Genomic DNA, 10,106 nt, shown 5'->3' on the forward strand with positions numbered 1-10,106 from the left:
TGGATTCTGTTACCCCACACCATTGCTCAGTGCAGGGAACCTTAACACAAACAGCCTCCCTCCCCGCAGTGGCAAACTTCAGTGGCCCTGCTAGGCCCCGGGTGCAAAGCGCTTTGCTGCTGAAACTCCCCACAGCCAGGAGGCCACACACTCACACTGCAGTAACCTCCACAGCCTCCATGGGAAGCAGGACCTGATTTTATCCCCATATTATGAGTGAGGAGACAGGTTTGGAGACATTCAGTATCTTGGGCAGGGTCATTTCATGAGTAAGGATCACAGCTAGTAAAGGGCTTCTTTGCATCAGACCACTTTGCTGCTTCTTTCTTCATATAACACATGGGTATTTTGGTATAATTTCTTAAGCATGGCAGGCTGGAGGATCTTTTAAAACAAGGAAGAAGACATAGATTGTATATTATATTTAAATCTGTTTTTCCAATTAATGTTGCCTTCACAGTTTTTATTTTACTGTCTCCCCCTTTAAACATAACAGACGGTTGAAGAGTGATGTCATGAAGTTTGAGGGCAAGTAACCACAGGACTTGAAATTCTCTGAAAGAGGCGGGTTACAAGCCACAGTTGGCATGTTAACTGTGAACTAAATGGAAGGTCAACCCTAAGAAGATCTTCTTCTTTTACTTTTCACTCTTTACTTTATGTTAATATTTATATTACAGAAGGAAACCATAATTATTATTTACTTCTTGATGTGGGAATCATACTACCTACCACAAATATAGCACAAGGTATAAGAAAAATATTTTTCTGGTATAAAAATTACAGGTCCGTTATTACAAAGGCAGGGCAGCTGCTGCTAAGAGTTTTGACTTTAAAAAGCCAGGTACATTTTTCAAGAGCCTGCGTAAAAGGAGAGATGAAATGTTTAAGAACAAAAGAGGGGGAAAGAAAGATACGCTCTCTCTCTCTCCTCCCCTCTCTCCTTTCTCTCATTTCCTTCTTTCCCCCTCTCCTTCTCCCTTTCCCTTTCTTTCTCTCTCTTTTTCACTTTGGCCAGTATAGCTTAGTTCACTGGAGTGTCATCCCATAAACCAAAAGGTCACAGGTTTGATTCCCCATCAGGGCTCACACCCAGGTTGCAGGTTTGGTCCCCAGTTGGAGCATGTGCAAGGGGCAACTGATCAATGTTTTTCTCTCACATCCATGTTTCTCTCCTTTCATCTTTCCTTCTCCCTCCCTCCCCCTCTAAAGTCAATAAGCATATCCTCAGGTGAGGATTAAAAAAAAACAAGTAAGATCTTTTTAGCAGTCCATCATTTGGAAAGATATGCCTGATAGAACCACATCCACCATGATACAAACTCTTTTAAAATAAAATGCAGGGGAAAGTTATATAAAGAAAGCAATAAAGCCCAAATTACACCATCTTGGCCCAGATTGGCAATTTGATAATGCTAAGAGAAATTTCATCTCCTTGAGGGATATATTCACAAAATCACTGAGAAGACAAAAAATAATGCGACAAGGAAATTCTCAGGAAAAAAAGAGACTAAAATCTACAGCTAACATGTCAGCTTTGGTATGATTAAAGATTTTTATGAGAGGATCTTAGAAACTCACACTGATGACAGGATTTTTTCCTTCACCAGATTTTTATGCAATGTGGCTACTTACATGATAGGCTAACATCCAGGTATTAAGACCAAGTGTGACCATGAAAGCGACTGTGAGGTAAGAGCCAGGTCCCAACCCACCCATGGGAAGATCCTGCTTGAAGGTCTTCTGTTTTCTGGGCAAGACGTTCTTCTGCAAGCCACAGAAGAGCCTACGTAAGCCACAGGCAGAGAAACCAGGCCTGCATTCAGAGGTGGAACTTTGGTTACTTCTTGTCTATTCTGTGTTCTAAAGGGCCGGGGCTTTGTGTTATAGACCCAAGAATGGGAAGAGGAGGAACCATTAGAAATGCAGAAGTAGTTATAAGTTTCCAGTAGAAGCCAATGAGAAAAAAAAAGTCAAGCATGTTTAGAAATATAAAATTAAAAATAAAGTCTGTTTTCATTCTTGATATATTAGTCTCTTTCATGGAACAAAATGGTGCTTTAATTTTTTTCCCAAAACAAATAGAGCCCCTGTGAATTTTGCAGACATTTCTATGCATTGACAAGGATGCATAATTTTTCTGTGATTTTTTTTCTGAGTAAGGATATGGTTGTTTACACCAATCTAGTTTAATAATAATAATAATAATAATAACAATGATAATAATAATAAATGTAGCTTGTGCAGAATTTCTAGCACTTAATTCTCATCATCACCTTATAAGACAGTAGAGAAAACATTGCTATTATAATTTACATTAAGGAAACTGAAGCTTACGAAGATCAATTTCCTTGCTCAAACTATAGTCATGGTGATAAGTAGTGACTGTGATTAGAATTTCAGACCTTTGTCTCCAACTCCAGCTGTTCTCCATCATGTCACATTGCCATTGTTCGACCAGTGACCAAACTTGTTTGAATGATACAGAAGGGTTCGTTCTTGACCTATAGGCACTTTGGTAATGCATTTTGGTGAAGTAGGCAGAATTAGATGAACTGGGTTGTCTATTTTTTCACATTATGCAAAAATAAGGTGACATGATGGAATGGACTGGGAAATGATTACAAAAGCCTTTTTCTTACAAAGTCTGAGTCAAAAATGGTACATCTGGGATTTTACATAATTATCTCCTTACTATGTTAAGTAATTTACATATTGAAAATTACAATGTGCATAATCCTAATGTGTGAACAGTGTAACCTGGGGGAAAATTATACACTAAGGTTTGGGAATCATTTCAAAGTCCAACCAGAGAATAATAGTTCAATGAGAGGAAAACTGCATATATATATATATCTATACACACACACACACACACACACACACATATATATATAGTCACTACTAAAAGCATATATGCAAAGAATTTTTATGCCATTAAATTGTCAAAAATACGTTGATGAAAAACTGTAAATACATTATGATCCCAACTTTGACTTAAAAAATACTGCATAACTGTGTGTGTGAGTGTATAATTGGAAGAAAATAGGATTGAATTCACAATGTTTTAATAGCAAGGGTTTTTTCTCTATGATGGGAAATGGTTGTTTTCTGGATAATTTAGGGAGCCCCCCTAACGTGGTAGTTATTCTGTGAAGTGAACAACTAAATTTGATTTCCGGGTCCGTCACTCACTGTGTTCCCATAGGCACGCTTCGCCTTTGCTGCATCCCATGTAAAATGGGAATAACAGTCATGTCTACCTCCTGGGTTGCTGTGCAAATTAGATAATATAAATATGGAGCCCACAGCACAGTCCTGCCCGCAGTAAGCCTCAAATACAGCGACTGGTAATTGCATTTTTTTCTGTTATACTTTTCTGAATTGTTTAGATTTTCTAAAAGAAGTTGTTTGTTTCCTAATCAAACATATTGCGACAAGAAAGAACAAAAATGTAAAAAGCTGTATAAAAATGTACTAGATTTAACTATAAAAAATTTGTAACTAGTGACTTGATGGGGAGAAGGGTAAAAAGATAAACTGCTACTAGATAACTCCATTTTACACGATTTTAATTCCAACAGTAACTTGGTAAGGTAAGGTTTTCCCTCCTCCTGTTTTAGATCCTGGCTGAGCTTTTTGTTGTTAGCAAGGGTCAATAAATGGGATTCCAACCAAGTCTTGGCAGTTGCAAAACCCAGGTGTGTTCCAGAGTCGTTCTTTCTCACTTTGTCCCCTACAAGGAGTGCTCCCAGCCTCAGTGTCTATACCTTCCAAGGTAGTTGAGAGAGAAAAATAAACATCAGAAACAATTACTGAAAGAGTAAAGCCTGCAAAGAGGCTTAGAGGCATAAGGGGAATTCAGAAAGGTCAGAGTGTGTCCCGGGGCAGTCAGACCAGGAGGGGATGAAAACTGTGTTAGGCCCTGAGGGATCAATGGTAATAATACAGTTAAAGTGATGGGCCCCTTTTAAAAAAGGCATTTGACTAAAAAGGAAATGAAGTGGCAGCATTTCCTGCCCTTCCAGTCTCCATGGGTTATTATTTTTTTAATGGGTAGGAAAATTTTTTACATGTTTCTACAGTTTTACCGCTACACCTCCTTTCTTGTGTTGCCACACATCCAGCAACTTTTATTATGACATTAAATATTTCCTGGGCATTATTGCCATTTCTACCTGGTGACAGAATTTTAAAGGGGGTGACAAAAAGAAGATGAAGGAACATCTGAAAATGAAGTTCTGCGACCTCCCAGCCCCACAAATCTGCACAGCATCTCACAATATATAAAGTTGCACAGAAATCCCAGCAGGATTCTCCACCCAAAGTAAATGATTTCCAGTCCCATCACTGCCTAAAATCGCTCCTTGGAGAACATGGCTTAGAAGTACTGTCATCGCAGTCATAGCTCTTTGCAGCTAAGACATTGTTCTAATTATAAGAGGGAGTGCAATTCAGGACAACCAAGGGAAATGTGGATGTCACTGGATAACACATGTAGATTTCAAGGGGCATCCATTGATTTTGAAGTCTTGGTTCTTTGCTCAATGATCTTAACAGTGTGGGGACCTGCTATAGAAATATTTGAAGGAAAAGTGGTTTGGACTTTAGAGTTCCTCTGAAGGATCTCAAGGTCCCTCTGATACTGAGGTATGATAACTACCATTTTCCGAGTACCGTTTATGTTTGGATTTCTGTTTATTTGTTTAACAAATGAATATTAGGTACCTATTGTTTGCCAGGAAAGGATGATAGAATGTCAAACAAAAACAAACACTCCCTGCCCTTAGGTGGCTTATACTCTGTTAGGGAAACAGTCAGTCAAAAGAAATCCACTGTAAGTACCAGCATGAAGGATAACCCTAAGGTAGCTGAAGAACACAGAGAGTTTAGACTACTCAGCAAGATCAAGGATGTTTTTCATAAGGAAGTGGTGACTGAGCCAAGATGTAATGGAGGAATGGGCATTAAATAAATAACACAGTGTGAGGAAACACGGTGAGAACGAGGGGCCCAGGCTTCAAGAAGGCCAGTTTGGCTGCTGAAGAGGAAGGAAGGAGCCAGAACAGGCAGGATGCTGTATAGTAATCTGTGACCACAAATTCTCACTCAGGTCTGTGAGTTAGATAGCATCCTTATTATGCAGAATAGGGCAATGAAACTCAAAGAAAGTGAGGACAAGACCCTAGGTCATAGAGCTAGAATGCACCAGAGGTAAGTAAGAAAGATCAATCCACCTCCAGAGCCTTGCTTCGCAACTGATTCTCCCAATTATTCATAATCTTTCATTGACACATTGTCCCACCGACGCTCACCCAGTCCTCTGGGTGACCCATTAAGGACTGTCACAAGCATATGTTCATGATACCATCTTTCCTATAAGTCAGCTGGGCAACTGCTAAGCTAGCTGCCTGCTTAGCAGCCCGGCACAAGGGAATAGACCAGAGTCACACACAGTAACTATGCTGTCCACTCAGTTTTTATTGAATGCAGGTTCACTCAAAGTAGAACATCAACATACATTAATATCCTACTCACATTCTAACAATCTAAGAGGAATATAACACACACAGCAATCAATGGGGGATAATGAACCGGAGCCTCAGAGCCTCAGTCTGCAGGTCCGGGAGACAGCACTGTGGGCAAGGGAGTTGTCAGCATCTTGCAAGGAAGGATCTCCAGAGGCAGGTGGGCAGCAGGGCAGATGAAGTCCTCAGTCCAGCAGGGCAGAGCCCCAGCAGCCAATGCCCAGGGAGATCAGTGTGGCATGGAGCAGTACGCCGGTGTGTTGAGCGCGGCTATCTCAGCAGTGATCTGGAACCTGCCTCAGTTATACCTTGAAAATGGAGTACTCCACCCTTCAGGGTCTTTTTGATAAACATCTTGGCACCCCAGTGCCAAGTATGGGATTTTCCCAGGAGCCTATGGGCAGTACATGGCTGTTCTGCATGACACCCTGCTGGCAAATGTGGAATTTTTCCAGGAGCCTATCTGTGGGTGGTCCCGCTCTGCAGGTACAGCTACTCCAACCACGTGTGCAGACATCTTGAGTGTGTCTCCTTGCCAGTCCTGTCTGCACTCACCACGTGGGCAGATATGTCTCTTTACAAGATGTGTTTACTCTGACTTAGGTCATTTTCCTCTTGAACCAAAGTGACACGGCTGACTGACAGCCATCTCAGCTGATCTAAATGACCCCACTTTGTTTCCTATACTTTATTCTATCTTGATTGGACCAATGTCATTTGCTTGGTCCTGCTCTCCATGAGGACACTTTATTTTCCGGCTCTAGGTCCTAACTTGCTGCCCCACTGCAAACACACCTCCCCCACCACAAGGAAGAGCTCCGCCACTCACTCTCAGGTCAGAAGCAGGACTACTTCACCCACCAAATTTGAATCCTTGTTTCAGATATTTACTTGTTCGTTTTCTAATCAAAATCATCAGTATTCAGAGCTCCCTTGATGGCTATGATGGCATTTTTTTTTTCAGGAAATAAAGTTACATTGTTTCGTTCACATAAAAATCTTGTTTATTAAGCAACAGCAGCAACATTGGTCATTAGTTCTATACCAGGAATTTTGCTACAGGATGTTACACATAGTATCTCATGGCAACCCAGAAACCCATCCAGTGAGGCAGGAGTGTGTTATTTCCTTTTTACAAATGAGGAAATCTAGGCTGAGTTTAAGTGACCATTCATAAATGACAGAGGTTTGAATCTAGAACTATCTGACCCAAGACCATTTTTAAATTTAATGTTTCAAAAATTCAACTTCTAAAAAAATTAGTGTTTTAAGAGAATCAGTGAAATAAGAGAATCCTTTGAAGCATTGTATGCCAGCGTGTGCTGTGATTTAAAAACAATTCTACTGTTAAACAAAGAAGAACTTGTCCTCAAAAGATTCTCTGTGGCCTCGACACCAATCATGGATGCTTTAGGAAATAAGTGTGACTTCCTAAGTTAAAATATCGAGTTTAAGATGTGGGAAGGTTCTTTAACAGAAGGGGTTCACTTCCCAAAGATATATATAAGAATGATGTGGCAATATGTCTGTGTTTGGGGGGTGGGGATGTAGGGGTAGAATGAGAGAGAGTGAGAGAGTAAAAGGATGACTCTACCTTGGTAAGTTTTCAAAAATTATCCATTGGTTTTCATAGTTCGTGGAGTAGCCAGTGGGAGCATGGCAGAGACCTCGCTGCTAAGGCACATCTACGGAGTGAGGCGATGCCTCTGCAGAGCTGTGTTTCATCCGTTCTAAAGAGGAAAGGTTTTCCTTCCCAGTGCATTTATGTCAGAATTCTAAAACCTCTCACACGAGCCTATCATATCAACCTTGTCAAGTCTCACTTGGTGAAATGAGTGGGGTTTGAAAACCTCTGAGTGTGCTGTTACATTTTCCATTTATGTTCATGGAGTATGGCCACATGAAAGTGAGGCCAGAGTCGTGGAGAGTTGGAGGAATTTGAGGGAGAGACGCCCCCAAGGGAGTAACACCAAGTAGATTGATTGTTTCAGGGGGTGGAGGACCATATTCTCCATGGAGGATAAGGCAGGCAGTTGGGGAGAAAAATTTTTATTGCAGTTTTTACTTATATTGCCCTAATTCATTAAACTACTTGTTATATCAAGTGTTAGAATTTAAATAAGAGAAGCTGACATCTTTGCCTCCAAACTCTACAAGTTAAAAGTTATCTATTTATCCTCATTGAAATAACATTTAAAAAATAAAGATAGAAAGATTTTTTAAAACTAATGACCTCAACTGTATTTCTTTATATATGGGAGTTCTGGACTTAAATACTTAGGAGAAAACAAGTTAGGATTGCATTATCCTGCAACTCATCACCAGCAACAGATTGCAAAGCAAAACAGTTTGGAAGAGGGGTGGAAGGGAAGGGGAGTGGGGGAGAGAAGATAAAGAAAAGGAATTAAGTGGATCAAGTGGATATTTCTTTTTCTTTTCTTTTCCTTTTCTCTCTCCCTTCCTCCCTCACTTCCTTCCTTTTTTCCATCTTTCTTTTTTTACTTTCTTCCCTCCCTCCCTTCCCTCCCTCCCACCTTCACTCTCTCTCTTTTTATTTTTATTTTTTTCTTATTTTGGGGAATTTTGAAGTCTTTGCAAGCACAGCTCATTTCTGCTGATTATTTTCCAAACATGTACAAAATGGACCTGAACTTGAGAAGCTTTAAAGAAACCAAACAATTGTAACCTTAAAAGCTACAATTATCCAGTAGCAGGTGTTCTGTCCTTCCGTTGCCAGCAGCTTCCTCTTCCTGTTCTGAGTTAGTGGGATGAAAAGGTCTTCCTGTGGTTGTCTTAATTTCTTCTTAGCATCTGACGTGCACGTTTCAGCACCTTTAGGAAGTGGGATGTTGTTGCCCACACGCATGTGAGAATGTAGACCTTAGAGCACTTGATGTGGTACTGCAGGCAGTCCTGGTATGTGTGGATCAGGTGGGGAGTGTGGTCTTGAGCACTGGTGTTGGCATGGCAAGGAAACAGCATGAAGGTGATGTGGCCAGTGCTGTCACCCACGGCAGCACCAGTGTCTTTCAGCGCCACAGGAGGCTCTCTGTGCCTGAAGGGGACCTGCGGGGCGGGCTCTGTGTCTTCCTTGAACTCCTGCATGACTGCCTTTGCGACGGCCACATGACTTGAGTACCGTGCCGAAGACTACTGTGCTCTGTCCTTTTAGACTCAGCCCACATGGTCTCATCATCTCCATGATGGATTACTGCCCTGTTCTCGCCTTCCTTGCCTTCTTCTTGGAACTGGAAATATTTCTCCAAGACAGAGGCAGAACAATTTTGTTTAAACATGCCAGCTTGATGCACAAGGCTATCTTTGGATGCAGGCAGATTTTCGAGGTTGTAGAGCAAAGAGATGTTGTATGCTGATTCTGGATTTACCAAGAAACTCCTGTACATTCTCTCTAGAAACTCATCATCACCAGATGCCTGAAGTTTCTTGTAGAATTTCAAACAATTACTGACCATCACTTTTGTTTGGTCTCCATTAGGATTTGAAATGTGATACAGGACCCAATCCAGATCTGAAAATATTGCCCTGGCTGGTGTGACTCAGTGGACTGAGTGCTGGCCTGTGAACCAAAGGGTCACTGGTTTGATTCCCAAATAGAGCACATATCTGGGTTGTGGGCCATGTCTTTAGTAGGGGGCACTCAAGAGGCAACCACACATTGATGTTTCTCTTCCTCTCTTTCTCCATCCCTTTCTCCCTCCCTTCCCCTCTCTCTAAAGGTAAATAAATAAAATCTTTAAAAATCTGAGAGTATTAATTCTGCTTCTTATCTGTTTCCAGGAGCCACGATCTCACAGTTGAGCACAAGGATCTCCTGGAGGGTGAGGCTGTTCACCTCCAGCAAGACCATGGTCTGCTGACTCGAGAAGTCTGAACCAGCCTAGGAGCTGCCACTACTGCTTGGCCTCAGCCACAAGCCCGTGCCCCTGCCCAACCCTGTCTACAGCCCTCTTGTCCATTTTTATAACTCAGCAAGAGACAAAAAGGTATCATGAAAATTTAATACCTGTGTTGATTTCTCAACTTCCAGAATATAAATTTAATATTTGTATCCCATTGGATAAAGCATAGCCTTTAACCTAACCTTGATTATATTTTAATTTTAACCCAAACTCTGGATAATAGAGGGTGCTAGGCACAAGAATGATCAGGTATTTTTAGTGGAGGCAGGGATCATTTATTGATGGTTGAAAATTTACATGACTGTCAACTTCTATTTCTATAATTCTTAGTACTTTTCTTTCTATCACTACGAGTAAGCATCTTTCAAGTTTCCCAACAAGCTTAGGCATTTTTCAAAATTTTTAATTTGGTGAAGATGCTTCTTAAATAAACAGCAATTTGTTTTTCATTGATGGAGACCAAATATTTTCTTCTAGTAGCCAGCAGAAGGAGCTGTTGGCATTTGATTTCACATTATAACTCGACCTGGAAGTTCCCTTCTTAATTAATTCAATGTTTGAAATCAAACCACCGTTTAAATGTAATGATATTAATATGCAAGGATAGACGTGTGAGTGTGGAGATTTTCCATTCCCATTAAACTTTCTGCACAGCCAC

General features: G+C 40.9%; 1 pseudogene; it reads right to left on the reverse strand.

Annotated features, from left to right (window-relative positions):
* Window positions 1-263: 263 nt before the first annotated feature.
* LOC119045568 (actin-related protein 2/3 complex subunit 2-like) lies at window positions 264-9,396 on the reverse strand (annotated as a pseudogene).
* Window positions 9,397-10,106: the final 710 nt, after the last annotated feature.

Source organism: Artibeus jamaicensis, unplaced genomic scaffold (assembly GCF_021234435.1).
Source record: "Artibeus jamaicensis isolate MK-2021 breed Jamaican fruit bat unplaced genomic scaffold, CSHL_Jam_final scaffold_1964, whole genome shotgun sequence".
Lineage (NCBI taxonomy): Eukaryota > Metazoa > Chordata > Mammalia > Chiroptera > Phyllostomidae > Artibeus > Artibeus jamaicensis.